The 26,835-nt window shown below is 40.1% G+C and overlaps 1 pseudogene; it reads right to left on the reverse strand.

Annotated features, from left to right (window-relative positions):
- Window positions 1-283: 283 nt before the first annotated feature.
- LOC136398163 (DNA damage-induced apoptosis suppressor protein-like) overlaps window positions 284-26,835 on the reverse strand; it is a 64,078-nt pseudogene continuing 37,526 nt past the window's right edge.

Genomic DNA, 26,835 nt, shown 5'->3' on the forward strand with positions numbered 1-26,835 from the left:
CTCCTCCTTGGGGCAGGTTGACCAGCTACTTGGAACTTTTCTGCCTCAGGGGCGATTGTCCAGTAAGTAAGGGTGAGGTCAGGCAGTTGGGCTGAACAACCAAAGGGCAGTTGAAATTTCTGGTAAATTCATATATCTATCATTAACAAGCAAAAACAACAATATTACTAAAGTACAATCAATAATATACAGTGCCAAGTTATCTGAGTCAGAATACTCTAGATAAAACACAGAAGAACAATTGCTTTACAAACATCTGTAAAGGCACAACACCACCTCTTTCCTATTGTGTCTCTTCCAACTGTTCAAAATGGCAAGACTGCTTTCCAAGCCAGTGGAGGCAAAAGTTTCCAAACAGATTTACTTTTAGAAGTTTAGAAACTGGGTTTAGTTGACTTTTCATAAAAAACAATTTAGAAGACCAAGGGCTTTTAGTTTCAGGCACTGGCGGTGGCCAATCTTCTGAAAATGAAAGGCAACATGTGACTCTGAACAAGAACTGAGTTCCCAAACTGACTCTTTTGAAATCCAGCATGATTGTGCACTGACTGATATAATGAGGAGTTTCCTGGTTTGTAACTACTGCTGTAAGTGTATTCTTTAAATTTAAGTCTTTCTTAGTTAAATGTTGTTGGGCGAATGAGTGGTAAAATCTGTATTTTCTGTTTTTCTCACTCTTATTGTTAAAGATGGCCACTGCTGTCAGGTGGTGATGCTCTCATGTGATACAGCTAATTGCCTTTCATGCTTGGAAAGGGTTTTGGTTATGCTAATGGGTGTTGGGGAGGGCTTTTGTGCTGAAAAGTTTTAAAAGGAGGAGCTAGGAGGACATTTCGCAGAGCAGGTCGCGCTGTGGTAGGGAGAAGAGCCCATGTTGTAGCAGGGCAGGGAGGCCATGTGGAGGAGGCAGCCAAAATGGCGGAATGCTGAAGGAGAAGCCAGTTCATGGAGGAGAAGGAGATGGGGAACAGAGGTGAATAAGGCTGGTGGGCCTTTGATTCTAGGAAAACTAAAAGGATTTTTCTGGTTGTGGAAACAGAGGAACATGTGAGTGGGTTTTGGTGCTCCCTGTGTTTGTTTTTCACTCGTTGGCCAGTACGAGTCTAGAATAAAGGAAAATGACTCACCAGTTTTTGGCTCCACTGTTTCTTTATGATCTGTCTGGATTAAATGTGAACATGCACTGGCCAGGTGCTGTGATGGTGGCTGCGGCTACTGGCCATACAAATGTTCATTGGTTCTTTTTCTTTGTTTGACATATTTCAGTTTCTTTGTCAGTAACACGTTTTGATCAGGAGAATTACAGGCAGTGGGGCATTTCCCTAGACTCGTGGCTTGGAAGCCAAGCATATCTGAAAGAAATGCTTGTTTGGTGGTAGGAGGGACCCATTCATCAATGTCAGCTTCAAGGCACTCAGCAGTAGGACCATTGTTGAAAACCTCTGGTTGTGTAATACCAGATATAACACGGCTTCTGGATTTCTGGCTGGGTGTTTTTTTAGTTTTTGGACCTCTGGGAGTGGCTTGCTGTGCCTCATTTTCAGAGGAAATCCTTGTATTCTATAGTTAGCATAAAGATCTGAATAAAAGGCAGGTAATTTCTTGAAAGCTCCTTTCACCCCATGAATTCTTATTTGGTGGAATTCTTCAACAGAAATTGACTGTGAACATGGAGCAAAATCTTGGCTGTCTTCAAACTCACCTTCTGAATCTGATGGAAAATGTGGTGAACAGTGTGTTTTTGGATACATGGAAACAGACATGTTTTGCAAGGATAATTTTTGTGAAGACTGGCTGGAGTTTTCAGAAGCTGATCTCAGTGAAAAATCAGATTCTGTACAATGACTTTCTTCCAAAGACTTTCCCCACTGTAACAAAACATCCTGTGATTTTTTTGGTCATTTCTGTTGCAATGTCCATTTCTTTAGAACTATCATCAAAGAGATCAGCAGAAGCATTTTAGCTATGTTCAGGACCAGTGAAATCGTTGTGTTAAATCATTATCAATATGTCCATAAGGCATTCTTTTCAATGTATTTGTATTTCTCTTTGGACTACTGCACAGAGCTTCTAAGGGATATGTAAGTTTCCTGCAAATTGTAAGACTGTCACCTTGGTTCTTTAGTCACCAATTATATGGTTTATTTTCTAAGTTGCAAAGATCAGAAACATCATTATCACTTTGAAACACAAAGCTGTCAAGTTTTCACTCATTTACACTTTTTTTTTGTTTTTTTTTTTAAAGAGACAGAGTCAGAGAGAGGGATAGACAGGGACAGAGAGACAGGAACGGAGAGACGAGAAGCATCAATCACTAGTCCTTCGTTGCACATTGCGACACCCTAGCTGCTCATTGATTGCTCTCTCATATGTGCCTTGACCGTGGGCCTTCAGCAGACCGAACAACACCTTGCTCGAGCCAGCGACCTTGCATCCAAGCTGGCGAGCTTTTTGCTCAAGCCAGATGAGCCCGCGCTCAAACTGGCAACCTTGGGGTCTCGAACCTGGGTCTTCTGCATCCCAGTCTGACGCTCTATCCACTGAGCCACCGCCTGGTCAGGCTTTCACTCATTTACAAAAGTGATTTTTCTCCACATTCATTAAAATATTTGATACTGAGACAGGAATTGTCAATCTCCAAAATACTGTGCCTAAGTGAAATTGCAGTCCTATGTGGTGAAATTCTGGTAGACTTCCCAAGAGTAGAAATTGTTCCTAAACCTTCTGAAGATGGAAACAGAGCTGACGGATAATTGTTCAGCAGACAATGTTCAGAACTATCTCTTTCATTTCTACTTATAGAGACAGCCTCTGCTGCATTATGTGGTTATGACTCTTTTTTGAACACTAGGATTTGGATTTGCTTCACAGTTTGGAAAGGGAGTTATCTTTGCAAGAGTTTGCTTTGACTGCTGCTCGTGATGATCTTAAAGCTATGGGTGTTGTGCACAGGGCTCCAGTGGTTTCCTGGGGAGTCACAGAGAAACTGCCATGGCCTGCGTGCAATTTATTGATGCCATTATCTAGATGACACTTCCCAATGCTGGCATCTCTCTGGGTTATAGCAACCTCATTTTGTATAACTTCTAGAAATTTGTTTAAGCTTTCGGAGAATGGTATATCATCCCATATCTTGGGGTCATAATCCTGGGAACCACCAGATATCTCTTCAAGTCTGAGTGACCAAGGTGACAATACATATTTATTTCCTGAAAACTCAGGGGGGTGGGAGGGTACTGACATCACGATGCTGGTGACATGTTAGCTCATGCTGGAATACCTATTTGAATTGCCACTGCACTGTGGAAGGATTCTGTATTACTTGGCTCATGGTGCTCTCACACTTTCAAAGGGAGTACATTGGAACCAGTAACTCCAGGATCATGAGGACTGCTGTGGACTGCATTTGGCTGCTTAGCTTGTAAGGCAAGTTCTTCACCCAACCTCTGTGCTGTCCTCTCTCGGTCCATACATGAAACAAGGTTCCATGGACACTGACTGGCCCCACGGCAACTGCTGAAACCAGTGGCCTCCACCATGGAAATGTGCTTTCTGTTTGGTGGAAGAGCATTGGTGGCCTGGCTTTGTTCTGAAGCTGGGAAATGATTATCACCTGTCAGTTGTGACACGATGGAAGTAAGTTCAAGTGATGGCCACCAGAATATTAAAACATCATCCCTGCCACGGGACTCAGAGTAAGAACTGCTGTTAAGGCCGCCTATGCTGCTGAGATCACCACCTGAGTGCTCTAAAGCTAAGTGGCTATTAGGTGTCTGGGAGCAGCCCCAGCATTTCCTGAAATTACAAAGCCACAAAGCTGCCAGAAATAGTCAATGACAGAGAAGCAGGCAACATCTGGCAAGCCACCAGTACCTTAATCCCTCCCCTGCCTCCAGGGCACTGCTCTAAGTATGTAGTTACAGAGACCCAAAACTTGACCACAGTGGTTTTCAAAATTCTGTAAAAGAAGTAAGTAAATTTAAATGAGAATAAATTGTCTTCCTTTGACTAGAATGTAAAACAGATACATAAAATTATTTCAGTTCCTCTAGTATCATAGGCACAGAAGTATAAATAAGAGAACTAAACCTTAAAGTAAAGAGACTTATATTCAAACCCTGGGTTCTAACATTTACTAATATTATAATTTTGGACAATTTCTTTCTGAGTCTTAGTTTTCTCATTTATAAAATAAAGATTTAAAATGCAAAATTATTGTATTTGCAATAACATATGGAAACCTGCGGTGTTTAACAAATAGTAGTTCCTCAATAAATGGCAGCTATTTTATTTCTCATTAGATTCCATAAACTTTGAGTGCTTATGGGAAATGCTCTCACCTGTTTAAATAAATAAATAAAAGATACCCTGGCCACTTTGCTCAGTGGATAGAGCTTTAGCCCAGTGTGAAAATGTCCCGGGTTAAATTCCTGGTCAGGGCACACAGAAGTGACCATCTGTTCCCCCCCCCTTCACCCCATGTTTCGCTCTTCTCTTCTCTTAGTTGGTCCAAGCGCCAGCCTCAGGGACCGAGAACAGGTAGGTTGATTCAAGCATCAGTGCTAGATGGAGGTTGCCAGGTGGATCCTGGTCCAGGCACATGTGGGAGTCTGTCTTTCTATCTCCCCTCCTCTCACTTAAGAAAAAAAAAAAAGAAAAAAAAAAGATAAAGAATTCGCTAAGGTTTTAACAAAGAAAATCTCTATAGCTTCTGACTTTACCTTCTCTTTGGGCCTTTCTCACCGTTCAGTTATGGAGTGCTCTCATCCAGTTTTTAAAACCCTGATTCCATCCATGTTGTTGCAAAAGGTAAGATTTCTTTCTTTTTCATGGCCCCATAGTATTCCATTGTGTATATGTACCACTGCTTTTTAATCCACTCGTCCACTGATGGACACTTGGGCTGTTTCCAGATCTTGGCTATTGTAAACAATGCTGCCATAAACATAGGGGTGCATTTCTTCTTTTGAAACAGTAATATGGTGTTCTTGGGGTATATTCCTAACAGTGGGATAGCTGGGTCAAAAGGCAGTTCCATTTTTAATTTTTGAGGAATCTCCATACTGTTTTCCACAGTGGCTGCACCAGTCTGCATTCCCACCAGCAGTGCAGGAGGATTCCCTTTTCTGCACATCCTCTCCAGCACTTATTCTGTGTTGTTTTGTTGATAAGCGCCATTCTGACTGGTGTAAGGTGGTATCTCATTGTGGTTTTAATTTGCATTTCTCTAATGATTAGTGATGTTGAGCATTTTTTCATATGCCTATTGGCCATCTGTATGTCCTCTTTGGAGAAGTGTCTATTCATTTCTTTTGCCCATTTTTAGATTGGATTTTTTATCTTCCTGGTGTTGAGTTTTACAAGTTCTTTATAAATTTTGGTTATTAGCCCCTTATGTTAAGTGAAATAAGCCAGGCAGAAAAACAAAAATATCATATCACCTCACTCATTTGAGGAATTCAATGAACAGTGTGAACTGAGGAATGGAATTGAGACAGAAGAGGGATTAAAGGGACCAGAGGAAAAGAGGACAGAGGGAAAGGGGATGATAGGATGGGATAAACCTGAAGGGAAGGGGGGAGGGCGCTATGGGAAGGGGGACAAGGGAGATGTTGAGGGGAATATGGGGGAGGGAGGGATCCATTCAGGGTGACACTAGAATCTATGTAAACACAATAAATTAAAATCAATTAAAAAATCTGACACCAATGTGAATAAAATGTCCATGTGTTCCCTTCAGCATAGATGGAGACAGAAAATTATTACTCCCTCGGAGTCAGTATATTCTTTGTAATTTTATATAGTCACTTTTTAAATTATTTAAAGCCGTCCTTCTTAACCTATGCTTAGAGTTAGCAATATACAGATAAACAAATAACTAACACTTCTGAATTTATATAAAGTTAGAGTTTTAAAGCTCTGTCAGCATTTAAACTAGGCTCTTCTGACTTCTGAAAAAGGAAGCTGTCACACATGGTGTTTTAACAAATCACCTATAGCCTATTTTTGTACAGTCTGAAGTGGTTCTACAGGTTCTCACATTTATGACTCCTAACCAGTAGAGAATTCAAATCATTCCATTACAATGGGAATGCTAACAGAGTACAGAAAAAGAAAGTTAGTCTCAATTACCATCACTCCAAAAATGAAGCTCTGTCCAACAAAGCAAGTTTCCACTGCTTTAGTTAATAGGGTTCAGAGTGGCATCACTATCCAGTGTTGCTGGAATTTCATTAGAATCCTGAATGTATCTTGATTGGAAAGAAAATTAAAAATGTAAGAAGATAACCTTTGAAACTGTTAACTTGCCATAAAGTCAGAAGATACAAACAGTTTGAAAATGCAGCATGAATATTTTGAGTTCCATATATAAAAAGTGACTTTAAGAGCTAGGCATTTTGTTCCCTCTAGTTTCCCACAACCAGAAAGACAAAAACAATTGATCGATTGTGAATAAAGTAGATGCCTGCCTAGCCATCAGGCCCAGCAATTTCTCTAAGAGCAGCCGGGGAAGCAGTGGTGGGGTGTCTAGCCCTTCCCCTCAGAGCAGGGGCAGGCTTTCCTCTCCCCTGAAAGTGCTGGCGCTGGGCCCTCTGCTGGTTCTTTCTTCAAATGGGTTTGCTCTCAACAGTAAGGAGACAGACACTTCTGTGAAGGGACTAGGAGAGGAAGGTAGGAGGCTGAGGGGGAGAAAAAGCTGCAGTTATTTATATATGTCCTCGCATTCTCAGGACAATGTTATAATAGGTCAGACTATGCAGGTGAAGTTGTAATGCAGGTGAGAGAAATGACAAACTTTCAACTTCTGATATGCAGACATTCCTACAAATGGCTTCTTCTGCATCAAGGGATTTTAGCCAGTTGTGGGATTCAGCCAGTTTTCACCTGTTCGGCAGAACCAATACCTAATTTTTTGTTGAGTTTGGTGAACTGGTTGTTAGAATGGCACTTGTAACCAGGGTTTTCCCTAAGGTGGGCGCCTGGGCAGCTGCCCAATGTGGAAATCACAAATTTACATTCCTTACTCTTTTTTAACATTCACCTGCCAAACAGTGTATTCTAAGTGCCTGTAGGAATGTTCATTTCATCCATAGGTGAAAAAAAAATGCAAGTGAGGATGCCAATCAAGAAGCAATATAAAAATTTCTTTAATAACAGTTTCATTGTTTTTTGTCAGGTATTATTTAATATTTTTTTCATTAATATTTTAAAACTCTTTCTTATAACACATGGTAATTTAGTTTTGTGTACCTCTTTTATTGTTTTTATTTAAGTATTAAATGCATGAAATAATAAACTACCTTTTGGAATGTAATTTTTTTATACTTAAAATGGTCATTACAGTAGAGAACCAGTTGTTAAATTATTTGAATCCCACCATTGACCCTTGAGTGTTAACTGCAATTTGGATAATCCTTCAATATAAAACAATTTTATTTTCTTATTTTATGTTCTCTAACTTGGATTAGGGTTTTGGAAAATTAACATTCTAATTACAGTTTAGTTGGTTTCAATAAAAAGATTCTGGTTTAACATTATCACACTATGTATTCAGGAAATAAACATCTATTTCTTGATTATCTGTTAAAAGAACTGATGATCGGGGGTTGAGTGGTCTTTTCACTAAATGCCTCTTCTTCAAACTCTATTACTATACCAAAAAAGTAGCTAGGAAAAAGAATTCTTTTTTTTTTTTGTATTTTTCTGAAGCTGGAAATGGGGAGAGACAGTCAGACAGACTCTCGCATGCGCCCGACCGGGATCCACCCGGCACGCCCACCAGGGGCGATGCTCTGCCCACCAGGGGGCGATGCTCTGCCCCTCTGGGGGGTTGCTCTGCCGCGACCAGAGCCACTCTAGCGCCTGGGGCAGAGGCCAAGGAGCCATCCCCAGTGCCCGGGCCATCTTTGCTCCAATGGAGCCTTGGCTGCAGGAGGGGAAGAGAGAGACAGAGAGGAAGGAGGGGGGGGGGGTTTGGAGAAGCAAATGGGCGCCTCTCCTATGTGCCCTGGCCGGGAATTGAACCCGGGTCCCCCGCACGCCAGGCCAATGCTCTACCGCTGAACCAACTGGCCAGGGCCGGAAAAAGAATTCTTTAAATAATCTTACCTGTGCAAATCGGTTACTATAAGACCAAAGAATGCATCTAAGCAGGATCCAAAAACAGTCATGCCAAATAATTTGTTTGATTCTGCAACTTTTATGGAAAGTTTGTATTTGTAACTGGCGTTTTCAGCTTCACCAGTAGGACCACATTTTGGCCAATGAGACCTGGAAAAGTGGAAGAAAAAAGTATAGAAATGTTCAGTAATTTTTTTTCCATGTGATGAAAAACAAATCTGGGAAAGTAAAAATTAAAAATAATATTTTGTGTACAAATGTTTCCATAAAACTTACATCTTCTTAAACTATTTCAGATCAATCTCTTTTGAAGTTCTATGTTTATAACAGCTGCTTTACTGGTTTAAATTGAGTAGCACCAAGCTGACAGAACAGGGAAGGAAAGGCTGTGTGTGGGGGCGGGGGATATGGTGGAGGGAGCGAGATGTTCTTATGTTCTTACCGGGTAGCTAAATCATTGCGCACAACATGAGGCATATCGTTAGTTAGTGTGGGTTTGGGTGAAGGTGCAAACTAAATAGAATGAAGTAAACACCACACCAACAGAAGACCTAAAAACTAATGTCTATCTTCTATTAAAAAAGTAAAGAGGCCTTGGCCTGGTTGCTCAATGGATAAAGCCTCCAGCCAGAGCACCAGAGGTTGTGGGTTTGACCCCCGGTCAGGGCACATATGAGAAGCACTGAGTGCACAACTACATAGAACAACTAAGTTGAACAAGTTGATGCTTCTCTCTTTCTCTCTCTCTCTCTCTCTCTCTCTCTCTCCCTCACTTCCTCTCCCTCTATAAAATCAATGGAAAAAAATTTTAAAATAATGAATAATCTTGAAACAGTTAGTAAGTATTGTATAGAGAGTAACCCAGTCATACTTTTCTCACTATTGTAACTTTACTTTCTTTAATTAACTGGAATATGCTAAGAATTTATCAGATTATAAAAATTAAGGTACAAAACATCTTATTTAACTTGTTTTGAAGGCAATGTATAATTACAGCTAATGTCTTTCTGGTCAAGAACTATGTATCAAGTGTAACTCTACTGTACTAAATGTAGTCTTGGGATAGTTACTAAATCTCTTATACCTTGATTTCTTCATCAGTAAAATTCAGGGTTTGAGGATAAAAGGGGACAAAGTAAAAGAAAAAATCTTTGCAGATCTTGCCAATTAATAAGTGTTAGTCTGCTTCTCTCTTATAATTATATTAAATTTTATAATAATTATTGTCTACTGTTTCTCCTTTCTAGCTGTTTTGCAATAATAACTTACCTTCTTAAATTAGTAAACTGACTAAATACAACCCCTTACGGTAATGATTAACCGTAGAACTTTGTTTTTCCTTTGTGATGCTCACAATCTAGCTCAGCAATACGTAACCGTTTTCATCTCCTGGCATCCATAAACTATTTACCAAAATTCTGCAGCACACCAAAAAGTATATATTTTTTTGCTGATCTGACAAAAAATAAGTATAATTTTAATTCATTCACATGGGACTGCTATTGTGTGGTCTGTGGTCACTTTTTTTTTTACTTAAAAAGCTAAGGAAAAAGAGGTCAGTACCCTTGACTAAATAGTCAGGTATTAACATATTTTAAAAGTTCTTATGTCACACCGATTGAAAATTGCTGATCTAGCTTTAAAAAGAGTGGCAAAATGCAAATATAAAAGAATTGAAAATCTGATTGCTGCCAGTTAGCCACTAGGGGGAGCCTAAACTCCAGAGCTACAAACGTGACTATTTTGAACAAAGGTTAACCCGTCATCTAAGAAGTTATTGATTCATCATTAGAGCTGTGATAATTACTATTTTTTTTTTTTTATTATATAATTTTATTTTTTTAATGGGGTGACATCAATAAATCAGGATACATATATTCAAAGATAACAAGTCCAGGTTATCTTGTCGTTCAATTATGTTGCATACCCACCACCCAAAGTCAGATTGTCCTCTGTCACCTTCTATCTTGTTTTCTTTGTGCCCCCTCCCCACCCCCTTTCCCTCTCCCATTCACCCCTCCCCCCCTGTAACCACCACACTCTTATGAATGTCTCTTAGTTTCACTATTATGTCCCACCTACGTATGGAATAATACAGTTCCTGGTTTTTTCTGATTTACTTATTTCGCTTCGTATCATGTTATCAGATCCCACCATTTTGCTGTAAATGTTCCGATGTCATCATTTCTTATGGCTGAGTAGTATTCCATAGTGTATATGTGCCACATCTTCTTTATCCAGTCATCTATTGATGGGCTTTTTGGTTGTTTCCATGTCCTGGCCACTGTGAACAATGCTGCAATAAACATGGGGCTGCATGTGTCTTTACGTATCAATGTTTCTGAGTTTTTGGGATATATACCCAGTAGAGGGATTGCTGGGTCATAAGGTAGTTCTATTTTCAGTTTTTGAGGAACCACCATACTTTCTTCAATAATGGTTGTACTACTTTACATTCCCACCAACAGTGTATGAGGGTTCCTTTTTCCCCACAGCCTCTCCAACATTTGCTATTACCTGACTTGCTAATAACAGCTAATGAACAGGTGTGAGGTGGTATCTCATTGCCGTTTTGATTTGCATTTCTCTAATAGCTAAAGAAGATGAGCATCTTTTCATATATCTGTTGGCCATTTGTATTTCTTCCTGGGAGAAGTGTCTGTTCATGTCCTCTTCCCATTTTTTTATTGGATTGTTTGTTTGTTTGTTGTTGAGTTTTATGAGTTCTTTGTATATTTTGGATATTAGGCCCTTATCTGAGCTGTTGTTTGAAAATATCATTTCCCATTTAGTTGGCTTTCTGTTTATTTTGTTATCAGTTTCTCTTGCTGAGCAAAAACTTCTTAGTCTGATGTAGTCCATTCATTAATTTTTGCCTTCACTTCTCTTGCCTGTGGAGGTCAAATTCATAAAATGCTCTTTAAACCCAGGTCCATGAGTTGAGTACCTATGTCTTCTTCTATGTACTTAATTGTTTCAGGTCTTATGTTTAGATCTTTGATCCATTTTGAGTTAATTTTAGTACAGGGGGATAGACTGTAGTCCAGTTTCATTCTTTTGCATGTGGCTTTCCAGTTTTCCCAGCACCATCTATTGAAGAGGTTTCTTTTCTCCATTGTTGTGTTTTGGCCCCTTTATCAAAAATTCTTTTGACTATATATATGTGGTTTTATTTCTGGACTTTCTATTCTGTTCCATTGGTCTGAGTGTCTATTTTTCTGCCAATACATGCTGTTTTGATTGTCGTGGCCCTATAGTATAGTTTGAAGTCAGGTATTGTAATGACCCCGAGCTTCATCTCTTTTTCTTTAGGATTGCTTTGGCTATTCAGGTTTTTTATAGTTCCTTATAAATCTGATGATTTTTTGCTTTATTTCCCTAAAAAATGTCATTGAAATTTTGATGGAAATTGAACTAAATTTGTATATTGCTTTTGGGTAATATAGCGATCTTGATTATATTTCTTCTTCCTAACCAAGTACAAAATATTCTTCCATCTCATTATATCTTTTTCAATTTCCCTTAACAATGGTTTATAGTTTTCATTATATAAGTCCTTTACATTCTTTGTTATGTTTATTCCTAAGTATTTTATTTTTTTGTTGCAATCGTGAAGGGGATTATTCTTTTGAGTTCGTTCTCAGTTGTTTCATTGTTGGCATATAGAAAGGCTATTGACTTCTGTATGTTAATTTTGTATCCTGCGACCTTACTGTATTGGCTTATTGTTTCTAGTAGTCTTTTTGTGGATTCTTTGGGGTTTTCGATGTATAGGATCATATCATCTGCAAAAAGTGATACCTTTACTTCTTCTTTTCCGATATGGATGCCTTTTATTTCTTTGTCTTGTCTGATTGCTCTGGCTAGAACCTCTAGTACCACATTAAATAAGAGTGGAGAGAGTGGAAAACCCTGTCTTGTTCCTGATTTAAGGGGGGTAAAGCCTTCAGTTTAGTGCCATTTAATATGATGTTAGCTGATGGTTTATCATATATGGCCTTTATCATGTTGAGATATTTTCCTTCTATACACCATTTTGTTGAGAGTCTTAAACATAAAATTGTGTTGTTTATTTTATCGAAAGCCTTTTCTGCGTCTATTGATAAGATCATGTGGTTTTTGTTCTTTGTTTTGTTGATATGGTGTATTACATTAACCGTTTTACGTATGTTGAACCATCCTGAGATTCTGGGATGAATCCCACTTGATCATGATGTATTATTTTTTTAATATGTTGTTGTATTCGATTTGCTAGTATTTTGTTTAGTATTTTAGCATCTGTATTCATTAGAGATATTGGTCTGTAGTTTTCTTTTTTTGTGCCATCCTTGCCTGGTTTTGGTATGAGGGTTATGTTGGCTCATAAAATGTGTTTGGAAGTATTGCTTCTTCTTCAATTTTTTGGAAGACTTTTGAGTAGAATAGGAACCAAGTCTTCTTTGAATGTTTGATAAAATTCGCTGGTATAGCCGTCAGGGCCTGGACTTTTATTTTTGCGGAGGTTTTTAATGGTTTTTTTCTATTTCTTCTCTACTAATAGGTCTGTTTAGGCTTTCTGCTTCTTCTTGACTCAGTCTAGAGAGGTTGATTGTTCTAGGAATTTATCCATTTCTTCTAGGTTGTTGAATTTAGTGGCATAAAGTTTTTCATAGTATTTCTACAATAATTCTTGTATATCTCGGTGTCCGTGGTGATTTCTCCCTCTTTCATTTTGATTTTGTTTATATGAGTTCTTTCTCTTTTTTCCTTGGTAAGTTCTTGCAAGGGTTTGTCAATTTTGTTGATCTTTTCAAAGAACCAGCTCCTTGTTCTATTAATTTTTTTCTATAGTTTTTCTGTTCTCTAATTCATTTATTTCTGCTCTGATTTTTATTATCTCCTTTCTTCGGTGGTTTGGGTTGTTGTCTTTGTTCTTCTTTTTCTAGTTCCTTAAGGTGGGAAGTTAGTGGTTCACTTGGGCTCTCTCTTGTTTGTTCATATATGCCTGAAGTGATATGAACTTCCCTCTTATCACTGCTTTTGCTGCATCCCATAGATTCTGATATGTCATATTGTCATTTTCATTAGTCTGTATATATCTTTTGATCTCTGCACTTATTTCTTCTTTGACCCATTCATTTTTTAAAAGTATGTTGTTTAGTTTCCACATTTTTGTGGGATTTTTTTCCTCTTTTTTGCAGTTGAATTCTAGTTTCAAGGCTTTATGATCAGAAAATATGCTTGGTACAACTTCAATTTTTCTGAATTTGCTGATGTTGTTTTTGTGGCCCAACATATGGTCAATTCTTGAGAATGATCCATGTACACTGGAGAAAAATGTATACTCAGTTACTTTGGGATGAAATGTCCTGTAGATGTCTATCATATCCAGGTGCTCTAGTGTTTTGTTTAAGGCCACTATGTCTTTGTTGATTCTCTGTTTGGATGACCGATCTAGAGCCGTCAGCGGTGTATTGAGGTCTCCAAGTATGATTGTTTTTTGTCAGTTTTTGTTTTAAGATCAAAGTAGCTGTCTTATATATTTTGGTGCTCCTTGGTTTTGTGCATATATATTAAGAATTGTTATGTCTTCTTGATTCAGTGTCCCACTTAGCCATTATGAAATGGCCATTTTTGTCTTTGAGTACTTTTCCTGTCTTGTAGTCAGCTTTATCCGATATGAGTATTGCTACACCTGCTTTTCTTTATGGATGTATTTGCTTGGAGTATTGTTTTCCAGCCTTTCACTTTGAATTTGTTTTTATCCTTGTTACTTAGATGAGTTTCCTTTAGGCAGCATACAGTTGGATTTTCTTTTTTAATCCATTCTGCTACTCTGTGCCTTTTTATTGGTGAGTTTAATCCTGTTACATTTAGTGTAATTATTGATACTTGTGAGTTCCCTATTGCCATTTTATATCTTGCTTTCTGTTAGTTTTGTGTCTTGTTTGATCCTTCTCTTTTGTTTTCTATCTTTTGTTTTTATTTGGTTGTATTCCATACATCTTTCCTCTGTTGCTATCTTTTTTATCTCATGTGCTTCTGTGGTGGTTTTTTCAATGGTGGTTACCTTTGAATAATGAAAAGGGTCCCTACCCTGTTCATTGTAGCGAACTATTTTGTGAGTACTTTTGCACTCCATCTTCCTTTGCTACTGTTAATCTCCATCTTCTCCCCCTCTTTCTTTTTGTTGTTGTCACAGTTTAAATTTGGTTTTATTGTGTTCTTCTTGGAGCTTTTACTTGTGGCTCTGTTTTTTTTTTGTTCTTTGTATCTGATTGGAGAACCCCCTTTAGTAATTCCTGGAGTGGGGTTTTCTGATGATAAATTCCCTCATCTTTTCTGTATCTGTGAATGTTTTTATTTCTCCTTCATATTTGAAGGATAGCTTTGATGGGTATAGTATTCGTGGCTGAAAGTTCCTCTTTTTCAGGACTTCAAATATTGGGGTCTACTCTCTTCTAGCTTGTAGAATTACTGCTGAGAAATCTGATGATAATCTAATGGGCCTTCCTTTATATATTGTATTCTTCTTTTCCCTGGCTGCCTTGAGAATGTTTTCTTTGCCGTTGGTTTTTGCCAATTTCATTATGATGTGCCTTGGAGTAGGTTTGTTGGGGTTAAGAAAACTCGGAGTTCTGTTTGCTTTTTGAATTTGAGGCTTTAGTTCTTTCCACAGGCATGGGAAATTCTCATCTATTATTTGTTTGAGTATGTTCTCCATTCCATTTTCTCTCTCTTCTCCCTCTGATATATCTATTATTCTTATGTTATTCTTTTTGATGGAGTCAGATAATTCTTGTAGGGCTATCTCATTATTTTTAATTTTTTAGTCTCTTTCTTCTTCTCTCTGTTGTGCCTGAAGTTGCTTGTCTTCTATTTTACTAATCCTCTCTACTATCTGGCATGTTCTATTAGCTAAGCTTGTTACCTCGTTGTATAGCTCATGAATTGAGTTTTTCATCTCTGTTTGATTTTTGTTATAGTTTTAATTTCCTTGGAAATATATTCTTTGTGTTCGTTGAGTTATTTTCTGACCTCCCTAAATTACCTTTCTGTGCTTTCTTGTATATCTCGGAGGATTTTTAGGATTTCTATCTTCAATTTTCTGTCATTTAGCTCCAAGGTTTCCAATATATTAAATTTTTTCTCCACAGATTTTTCCTCATCTATCTATGTTACCTCTCTTTTATTTGTATCCATGATATTCAATTTTCTCTTCCTTAATGGTATCTGAGGGTGGTTTTGTTGATAGTATTAGTGAGATGTAAAAAAGAATAAAAAGTTAAAAAAATTAAAAAATCAAAAAAAGTTGTTTTTTTCAGAAAATTAATAATGAAATAAAGAAAAATAAAATAAAATAAAAATTAAAAAAAGGCAACAATTCCCCCCCTCCTTTTTTCCTCTCCTCTCCTCTCCCCTCTTTCTTGAGAAAACCTTGTGCTGAACTGTGAATTATATTGTATTAAATAGAACAAACAATGCCTGTAATGGAGAGCCTGAATTAGGGAAAAGTAATAAAGGGGGGAAAAAAGAAAAAAAAAGGGGGTATGGACCCACAAAAAGCAAATAAGGAAAAAATTTGGGTCAAGAATAAAATGATTTGCTTTTAGGTGTTGGTTGACTAAGAGTTATGATGAGAGGATAAGAGGGAAACAGGAAAATGGGGGAACAAATTAAAAAATTACTATTGTATTTAGTGGAACAAGAACTAGATAAAATGGAGAGCCAGGGTTGGGAGCACTGCTAGGGAGTTAAAAAGGTGATGTAAAAAACCCCCAAAATGCCACAAACATGTGTTTGAGTCCCAGATAAGATAATTTGTTCGTTATTGAGGTTTGAATGAGAGGAGATGTAAAGGAGAAAGGAAGAAACTAATATAGAGGGAGAAAAGAAAAAGAGAAAGAGAGAAAAAAGAGGGAACCACTAAAAGAAGAAAAAAGAAAAAAGAGAGATTTAAGGGTTTTGGAGTGCAACCCTCATAGAGAGAAAGGAAGAGGAAAGAAAAGATAATGGGAGATGTAACACTTATGGGTAGTGTAGTTCAAGGAGAGGAGAGAGTAAGACCGGCAGAGAGTTAAATGACCAAATTGGAGGAGGGAAAATAATATCAAGAATGAAGATAAGAGAAACAAATGAACAAATATAATAAAATGGGATAGGTTATAAAGTCTGCATATTATTCTTGTGTTTGAGAGTTTATCTTCTTGCTTTTTCTTTTCTCTACCTCTTTCTGGCTGGTAACTCTGTACCCCGGGTTCGGCCCTTTGGCACGCTCAGGTAGAGGTTTGCAGTTGATAAGTCTCTATGGTGATGTCATGTATTGTGCTTCAGTCTCGTTGGCAGTCGAGGGTCATTAGCATGTATAGGCTCCGACAGTGAAAGAGTCCGTGTTCCTGGAGCATCTCTCCTAGCCTTTCCTTTCTCAATTAGTAGCCTGATAATCCAGCTATGGGGTTGCTGCTGCCTCTGCCTGGATAGTAAGAGGCTCAAAGAGCTGGCAACTCCCCACTCTATTTCCACTCAGCACAGGGCTCTGGGTAAGGCTCAGTCAGTCAGAGCTGCTAGCATAATCAGGCAGACTTTCCGGCCATTCAAAGACCTCTGGCTCTGCCACTCTGTCCGGTAACACAAGCGGGTGCCCACTTCCGGGCGCTTGGAGGAAACTCTCACTCACTGGCTGCGCGCGCAGACCAGGATATCCGGCCAGCAGTCTCACGCTCTGAGTGAAACCCCCAACCGCAGGGAAAAGTTGCAGCGTTGGAATTGAGTCTCGCTCCGTCCCCGTGCGCGGCTTTTGCAAGGCGCTGGGGCAGCCCGAGATTCCGCTTTGGCCCACAGAAAGGCCCCTGACTCTGCTCCTCTATGCGATAACACGAGCGCGCACTGCCGAGGCACTCGGAGGAATCGCTCACTCCTTATCTGCGCGCGCAAACCAGGATATGAGGCCGGCCGCTTTCCCTCTGAGTGAAACACCCTCTGGTAAGGAAAATCTCCACCGTTGGAATTAGTTCTCACTCCCTCCCGTGCGTGGCCTTCCCAGGGCGCTGGGGCTGCCCAGAGACTCTGCCCTCGGCCCACAGAAAGGCCTCTGACCCTGCCTCTCCGTGGGGCAACACGGGCACTGACTCCCGGGGCCTAGGAAGAAATCTCTCGCCCACTAACTGCGCACCAGCCAGGAGACCCGGTAAAATGGCCGCGCCGCTTGTCTTTCTTTGTTTGGGTTTGGCGCGAGTGTTAGCTTGTATTGCCCGGGTTGCCACAGGATCAGATTTTCCTTGGCTTGGATCTCCGTGCCACAGCCTGGTTCGGCCGTTTGTATTCACCCCCTTTGCCCGCCTCAGTTTCTATATTCACAGTTACCAGAGAAAGCCGCCCTGTTTAGGTTAGTGAGGAAGGCGGAGCATTTCTTACTCCCTATTTCCTTCGGGGTTTGGTTATATATTTAGCCAATTTTTCACTCAATCATACCTTTGGGTGTATTGCGAAGCATCTGGAAGCTCCAATTATAGGTTTTTCTGTTTCTGGTTGAAGATCTTGTTGAGTTTTGGGGGAGATTTATCGGTATCGCTTCCTACCCCGCCATTACTCTGACGTCATCTCCGATAATTACTATTATTATCTTTTGCTACACTGACGATGAATCAGTGCCAATTCGTTTATATAACCTTACCCAAATCTGCTGGAATTTGTGCTGTAGTTTGGCCATGAATATAGCTTCTTTAAAAGTTGTATATTAATAATGCATTCAAGTCTCATGTAAAATTTCTTACCAAGCCTTAGAAAAGTTAATAGGTATAAACATTTTACGGTTTATAAATGTTTGTGACATACCTTATTTCATTTTGATAGATAAACAAGGCCATTTAGTTTTATTTACATATGGGGCAAATGATGTGAATTCTTTTTTAAATGTTTATTTTATTGACTTTAGAGAGAGGAAGGGGGAGAGCAAGAGAGAGACAGGAACATCTTTTCCTGTATGTGCCCTAATCGGGAATCGAACCTGCAACCTCTGTGCTTTGGGACAACACTCTAACCAACCTAGTTATCAGGCCAGGGCAATTGGAGTGAGTTTTTGTTTAAGGTGATAAAGTTAGTGAATTTCATGATCCAAATCCAAGGCCTTGGATTTCTAGTCAGGAGCTTTGTCTTGTGTAATGTCTTATGATAAATATGAGAACAATATGATTAATAATGAACTATCTTACAAATAGATAATCCATGATAGCCTAACAAACACTAGGTTTACTAATATGAACACATATAAACACTAAATTATAGTTTCATGTAATATATGCATAATGAAGATACTTGTGTACTTGATTTTCTTCATTCCTGTGGGAATAAGAATGAGTTGAAATCAATAACTGTTAAAATGGAGTAACATACATCAGAACTTAAACTTTAATATGCACACAACCACCTGGTGATCTTATTAAAATGAAAATTCTGATGCAGTAAGTCTGGGTCAAGGCCCAAGATCCGGCATTTTTCACAAGCTCACAAGAATTCCCCTGCAGCTGTGCACCTGACCACGCTCTGGGAGCCAGGGTAGAGACAACACGTTCAAATTATAATCCCCTGATTAACTTCTACAACCACTCCTATTTCTAAAATGTCATTTGTTATGGAACAGCAGTTTTCAGACTTTATATGCTTAAAAATTATTGAGGAAACCAAAAAGCTTCTATGTGAGTAATATGTATTTATATTGTAACTGATTATGAGAAATTAAGTAAAAGAGAAATTAAAATTAATAAATCTAAAAGTATTTATTAATTCATTAAAAATAACCCATTGCATGGTTGACAAAAAAGGCATAGCTTTATGAAAAATAACTGTATTAAAAAAGATGAGTGAGAAGAGTGGCAATGTCTTACATCTTGCAAATCTCTCTAATGTTTGGTGTAATAGACAGTTGAAGTCTCCTATCTCCTTTTCTGCTCACTGTTATTCTATCACGTATCACGTAGTCTCTCAAAAACCTCACTATGCACTTATAAGAGATGAGAGTGAAAAGGAAAGTAACGTCTTAGGATTATAAAAATAGTTTGATCTCAAAAAGCCTCTGAAAAGATCTGTCTAAAATAGTACCTGAAATTTGCTACCTTTCTTATTCCAGTTAAAACAGCAAGTTTCATTTTTTAATTTTTTTGGAGTGTGTGTGTGTGTGTGTGTGTGTGTGTGTGTGTGTGTGTGTGTGTGTATTTCTCTCCCGGAAAAAATGCACACAGAACAGAACACTCAATGCTTTATATATTCCGGGCACTGGAAGACTCATATACAGCTATAGCCTATCCATAGATCCCAGGCTAAAATAGATGATTACATAATGTCCTTTTCAAATATATAGTCCCATATTAAATTGAATTTATACAATGTAATAAAAAAGATACTTTAACAAATGCATATTTAATGGATGTAACCCTAGAGTCCATCAATAGACAAGTGGATAAAAAGCTGTGATGAATATATATGGGGTGTGAAAAAGTAGGTTTCCAGTTGTAATACAAATAAATAATATAATAATTAGCAAATAGTACAAGAATAAACTTTTTTGTGTACTCACAACTAGAAACCTACTTTTGCCCACCCTGTATGGAATACCACTTGACCATAAAAAAGAATGAACTCTTACCATTTGTGACAGCATGAATGGACCTAGATGGCATTATACTAAGTGAAAGAAGATAGAGAAAGACAAATACCATGTGATTACACTTACATGTGGAATCTGAAGAACAATAGAAATGAACAAACAAAATAGATACAGTGAGCAGACTGATGGTAGCCAGAGGGGAGAAGAGTTGGGAGACTGGGTGAAAAAGGTGAAAGAATTAAGAAGCAAAGATTGGTAGGCCCTGGCTGGCTAGCTCAGCAGTAGAGTGTCAGCCTAGCGTGTGGAAGTCCCGGGTTCAATTCCCGGCCAGGGCTCTCAGGAGAAGAGCCACCCTTCCCCCTCTCCTTTGTCTCTGTCTCTCTCTTCTCCTCCTGCAGCTAAGGCTCTATTGGCACAGAGTTGGCCCAGGCACTGAGGATGGCTTCATGGCCTCCACCTTAGGTGCTAGAATGGCTCCAGTGGCAATGGAGCAATACCCCAGGTGGGCAGAGCATCGCCCCATAGTGGGCATGCCAGGTGGATCCCGATCGGGCAAATGCAGGAGTCTGTCCCTCTGCCTCCTCACTTCTCACTTCAGAAAAATACACACACACACACACACAAACACACACACACACACACACATACACACGTGATAGATACGTGAATTCAAACTGCCCTCTTGATGTTCTGCTTATCTGTCAGACCTCACCCTTACTGGACTATCACCCCTGAGACAGAGAAATTCCAAAAAGCTGGCAAGCCGTCCCTAGGAGAAGCATTCTGGACATACCAGGATTTTTGATTCAACACCCACTTGTGCGAGACTCTCCTTTTACCCTATAAATTAGTTCCCCACCTTTACTGGTGCACTTCTTCCTGGAGAATTGCCCTGGCAGGTCTTTCTCCTCTAATAAAGCCTGCACATCGGATGTTCAAGTGCTGTCTCATTCTTACATCTGGTGCCGAAACCCGGGACAGGGGACTAACTGCCTGGACGATCCCTCTTTGCTGTCCATACGAAGCCTGGACAAGCAATTGTAGGTTGATGGCTGGCAGTCTAACCCTGTCCTGAACCCCTGCCAGGTCAGAAAGGTAAGGAGTTTCTCCCTTCCCCCTCCCCGGTCGGCTTCTTTTTTCCACAAAATTTTCTCTGGTCGAATGGTTTTTTCTGACATGCCTCACGTTTTGAGGAGTTTGACTTTCAGTCTCAGTGGACTGCATGGAAGACTAGGCACCTAGCCACTTCTCGTCCTCGGAGCTTTCTGACAGGTGGTGATGATCTCTATCAGGGATGACTCCCTCACATGGAGATTCTCTCCTCTTGGGACAGTGACAAAAGGCAGGGACACCCCCTCTTGCTCACCTGTATCCACTATGGACTCTTCAGAGTCTATGCCTTCCGACCAGACCCCTCTAGGATGTCTCATAAAAAAAATTAAACAACAACAACAACAACAAAAAAACCTCACTAAGTAGGGCCTCTCTGATCTAAAGCCAAAAAAACTCCATTTTCTTCTGTAACACGGCATGGCCCCAATACAAATCAGACAATGACTCCCATTGGCCTGAAAATGGGACATTCGATTACAATATCCTAAGAAATCTTGACAATCTTTGCTACCGGATGGGAAAGGCTTCTGAAATTCTTTACAAGTGGGCTTCCTTTTACTTTCACTCCTGTCCTTAATTTCTGTGCCACTTGTTCTACACGCAGGCTGTTTTTGGCCAAAGAAACCTTGCCTAAAAACTTCGCTCCTAATCTTTCCTTCTCCGCAGACTCCCAACTCTCTTCCCTTCCTGCCTGACCCCCGGGGAACCCCTCTCTCGGGACCCCTCTTTGGTTTCTTTGCAAATCTCTTTCGCTTGAGTCTCTTCCCTCCAGGAAGCCCCTTTTCTTCGCAGGATCCTGTTTCTCATTCACCTGCAAATATCAGTTTCTCTTTCTCCTCCCCTGCTGGCCAGGGGCCCCTCCCTTCTCCCACTGTGTTTTTGAATTCCTCCTCCCTCCTTAAAAGCTGTGGCTCCAGCCTGACCTGTGGTGGCACAGTGGATAAAGCGTCGACCTGGAATGCTGAGGTCACTGGTTCGAAACCTGCACTTGTCTGGTCAAGGCACATATGGGAGTTGATGCTTCCTGCTCCTCCCCCCTTTCTCTCTCTCTCTCTCTCTCCCTCCTCTCTAAAATGAAAAAAAAAAAAAGTTGTGGCTCCAGCTGCAGTGCCTGTCTCTCTTCTTTGACTCCTCCCACCAGCTTCAACTACAGCTATGCCCTCCTCCCCCTCCTCTTGCAGATTCTGACCCTCCTTCTTTCCATCCAGCTATTCACGCTGTCCATCTGTCTGCTTTCTCTCTTCCTCCCCTCTATGCTGGCAACTCTCTACCATCTCAAAAAACTTAAAAAAACAGAATTGCATATTAAGCTATGTGAGTAAGTAATCTGTCTTGTCTCTTTGTTTGTCAGAAGATATCTCTAGTATAATTTGAATTGAAACAAGTACAGCATGCTCATTTAAATTCCTTAATTCATAATTTGTAGAATCTTTGTTTAATGTGTAACTGTGTCTGTTTCTAAGGCCTTAAGCCAATAATTACCCACCTCTTAAATCAAGGTTTACTCATCCCCATGGGCTCTCCCTGCAATACCCCCATCTTTTCTGTTCAAAAAACTTCAGGGGCTTATTGCCTCGTAGAAGCCTTACATCTTATCAATGAGGTGATAGTTCCCCTCCATTTAATAGTCCCTAATCTCTACAGGTTCTAGACCTCAAAAATGCCTTCTTTACAATTCTTCTACACTCTGACTCTGACTTTCTGTTTGCCTTTATGTGGACTGTCTTACCCTAGGGGATCAAAAACAGCCCATACCTGTTTGGGCAGGCACTAGCTCAGGATTTAGCAGCATGCAATCTCAAAACTAGTACTCTCTTACAATATGTAGATAACCTGCTCCTCTGCAGCCCCTCCCTGCCTGCCTCAAGGAGACACCCCACCACCCTTCTTAACTTCTTCGCTGTAAAGGGATATCATGTTTTTTCTGCTAAGGCTCTACTTTATTCTCAGTCCGTAGTCTATCGAGGCATCACCTTAACCCCCACCACCTGAAGTCACACCCTAAATCTAACTCAGACCCTCCACAGTCTCCAACCACCTACCACCACAGATCAAATCCTTTCTCTCCTCTTTCTAATAGGCTTCTTTAAACAGTTAATTCCCAATTTTGCTCTCTTAGTCAAGCCCCTCAGTGAGATTTTCTGAGCATGGCTTTTAAGGTCTATAATGGCCAGGGAAGTAACAGAAAAGGCAAATAAGGCCCAAAAGAAGTCAAGAAATAACAGCTTTTGGCATATGCTCTTGTTGGGCAGATAAAATATATTATGCTTACTTTGTTAAAGATGGTGCTGCCCACATGGAGGCCCATTGCCCAGGTGATATTAATGTGTGTTGGGGGTGGGCTGTGGGCAGGCAGGATCCTTATAGCCTGGGGCTTGGTTTTAGGACTAAGCCTTTCCCACCCTTTTTGATGTGGGGTGGTACAATTATATCATGGCCCAGATAAGTGACTTTGTATTAGAGACTTCCCTATTTTGTATATTGGATTAAAGGTTTTGATTTCTGCACTATAAAGTGAGACAGAATGAGACCTTGCTCTCTTGGTTCCTGAAATTAGCATTAGAGAGTAGAGCAGAGAGGAGAGCAGAGAAAGGCCATGTGGAGGAGGCCAGGAGAAGCAGCCAAGATGGAGGAGTGTTGAGTGAGAAGCCAGTTTGTGCAGAGTTTGTGCAGGGAGAAGGAAGGAGATGGGAAACCTTTGATTGTAGAAAACTCGGATAAGTCAGTAGCTTTGTAAGCACTGAATGTGAGTGGGTTTTGGAGCCCAGTATGTGTTTTTACTTGCCTGCCAGGTGCAAGCTAGGATTAAATATGATGGCCCATCAGTTTTTGGCTCCTTTGTTTCTTTACCGACTGTCTGAATCCAATGTGAACCTGCTTGGGCCCGGCTGCTGTGATAGTGGCCCTGGCTACTGGCTTTACAGCTCTTAAGGGCTCCAGCACCCTAAAGGGCTTCATAGGATTCCATCAGGGCCCTGATCCAGAGTGGAAAGAAAGGTCATTGAACTGAAGCCTGTGAGGCTTCCCGGCCCCACCGGTTGACACACCTGTGTTGTGGAAAGAGGAACACAAGAATGTAAGCTACCCCCTTGCTCCATGGAGGGAGGGTTCAGTTTCTTCTAGCAGTTTCTTCTGCTCCAGCTACCTGTGACCTGACCTTGCCCAGCATGCTGGGAATTGCCACTGAAGGCCCAAGGACATCGTTCACGAGCCTAAGGTATTTTTTTCCAAGTAGTAGATAAGCTAATCTCATTTCTTGTAAACACAAGGACCATCTACTATACCTTGCTTGAATATTTGAGTTTTATTTATCTCTCAAAGATCTCTACTGTGGGTATTGACAGTCTGAGTTTGTTACTTTATTTAATGTATAGCATCTTCTTTATTTCTCTTGTCTCAGTGCCCCATGCCTATTGTAGGCTGGGATCTACTGCTAATTCCAGCTAGAAGCAGTGGTCACTAGGACTTAAACTCTTACTGCAAAGTGTAGAAATGTAACCACCCTTTCCCTAAGCACTTGCAGGATTTACAGGTGACTCAGCAAACTGTTCAAAGACTTTCCAAGAGGCGCTTCCAGCATTACATCACCCAAGGACTGACTTTCACATGGACAGGTCCACAGACCGTGATCCTGACAGCTCCCACTGCTGCTCTGGGTGGCTCTTTCCTCCACCCTGACAACCTAAGAGCTCAGAAACAGAGAAACAAAACCAACTCCTTGTCCTTCTGTTCTCTATTTACCTCTCAGCCTGCCTCATCCAATCAGGGGCTTTCTACTTGTGTGGGACCAACACCTATATGTCTCCCTACTAATTGGACAGAAACCTGTACCCTAATCTACCTCACCCCAAATATCAACCTAATTCCACCCCATGAACCTCTTCCAGTTCCTAGTAAACTACCCGTCAATCTAAGGACCAAATGAGCTGTACAGGTAATCCCTCTTCTTGTTGCTTTAGAATCTCTACAAAAATAGGTCTAGGGGCAGGGGGACTGGCCACTGCCCTATCTTATTCCTACTCTCTCTCTCTCTCTCTCTCTCTCTCTCTGAAGCCCAGAGAATTTGTAAACATGGAATCAGTGATTTTGCAAAAACTGGGTGTCTTGACTATTGCCTTTCATTAGTCTTTAACTCTCCTATTCATTTTTCTAACTTTTGGACTCTGACTCTTATGTTTGTTCACTAGTTTCTTACAGAACTGCATGCAGACCTTTGCCAATCAGAAAATTGGAAAAATCTACCTAACCCTACACACCAACCCTGAAACCTGTCCTCGTGAAACAGAAAAATCTGAAACCCTATACAGCTAGTGCTCAATTTATGACCATGATTGGTTTTGACAGACTGGTCATAACATGATTTGGTCATAAGTTGAGTAGGCTATATGTACAGTACTGTGAAATGATGTTATAAAAATCTTTATGTCATATTTTATCATAATTTTCTTTCATTATTGTTATATATCATAATTTTCTTTGTTCATTTTATGTCATTTGTATCATCTCTACACCACTTTGTTTCTTATTTTTACATTTGTCAGGTTTCAGTAAAACACTGCATTACCAGTACAACTGGTTTAATATTTGCAAAGACAATTTCCTCTTGGTAGACATCTTAGGAGGGGTTTGATGAAAAATATTCAAGACACAAAACACAAATTGCTGTCCTAAGTCTGAGATAACAGTTGAAATGGTGCACATGTAGATGGTAGTGCTGCTGGAAGCTGGTTCACACTGTCATATGCCCAGCTGGGCAATGCTTGCACTGCCAGACATGGAGCAGTCATGTCTAGCGATTGTGGTTGTAAAGTCGAATGGTCGTAAGTTGCATAGCTTGTAAGTTGATCAATATTTGTATCAGCAAACTTCCTAAATACTATCTTTCAACACCTACAGGTCCCCTAACCCGTATCCCTGAAGAACTAGGAAAATGAATAGCATTCACCTCTTAATACTTCTCAGTCTTTTTACCCTTCAAATAGTAAGGGGACAAGATTGTTGGGTCTTCTTGGCTGAAGAAGAGCCTACAAACGGACATGAAACATTTATTTTAGCTCAAGCTAACTGCTCTCTCCAGGGCTGCCAGGAAAGAATACCTCTAACGTTACCATGGAAGAACTTTCATCCCCACTATACAACCCTCCTTAGCTCTGCATTACTGATCTCCAAATATTTGCCTCCTTCTTTATCAAGTTCCTACAGGCCTGGATGAGAGAAATCTCTAGGATTACCTACAATCAAATGCTCCTACACTCCTATTCCCCAGTACCCCAAGGAGAATTTCATGAGGGAAATATCAAATAGGTAGGGATGACAGCAGGAAGAAGCCGCCCCTCAGCCCGAGAAGTTCCTTCCTGAATGTTCTCCAAACCCCCTTCCTTTTAAACCACACATACTCAGTCCTTCTAAAAACTTACACCAACAGGTTCCCTGTCTCTAAAAATCTCTACATGTCCTCCTATCCGAGAGGAACCAGACCAGCATGTCTCATGAGGCTCATCCAGGAGACCATGTGTCACCATGTCACCCTGTTCAATTGGCACTCACAACAAGCAACTAACAATTATTACCTCACAAGATTTTTTTTACTTCCTCACTCAGGTTTTCAAAGACATCTCCTGGCTCAGACCTCATAGCATGGAAATTGATGACCTCCTTAGCTGGATGAGGGACTGGGCTTGGCAAGGTTCCCTTCTTGAGTTCTCTCCAGAAGAAGCAATAATTTTCCAATTTTTTCTCCTTTCTCTTCATCACCCCTCACCGCATATTATAAAATTAATAGCTGCCTTTCTTTTATATGTAACCACAGAGTTTAGAAATAATAGATACGTGATTTCCAAACTGCCCTCTTGATGTTCTGCTTATCTGTCAGACCTCACCCTTACTGGACTATCACCCCTGAGGCAAAGGAATTCCAAGAAGCTGGCAAGCTGTCCCTAGGAGAAGCATTCCGGACATACCAGGACTTTTGATTCAACACCCACTTGCTCAAGACTCTCCTTTTACCCTATAAATTAGTT

Source organism: Saccopteryx leptura, chromosome 3 (assembly GCF_036850995.1).
Source record: "Saccopteryx leptura isolate mSacLep1 chromosome 3, mSacLep1_pri_phased_curated, whole genome shotgun sequence".
Taxonomy (NCBI): domain Eukaryota; kingdom Metazoa; phylum Chordata; class Mammalia; order Chiroptera; family Emballonuridae; genus Saccopteryx; species Saccopteryx leptura.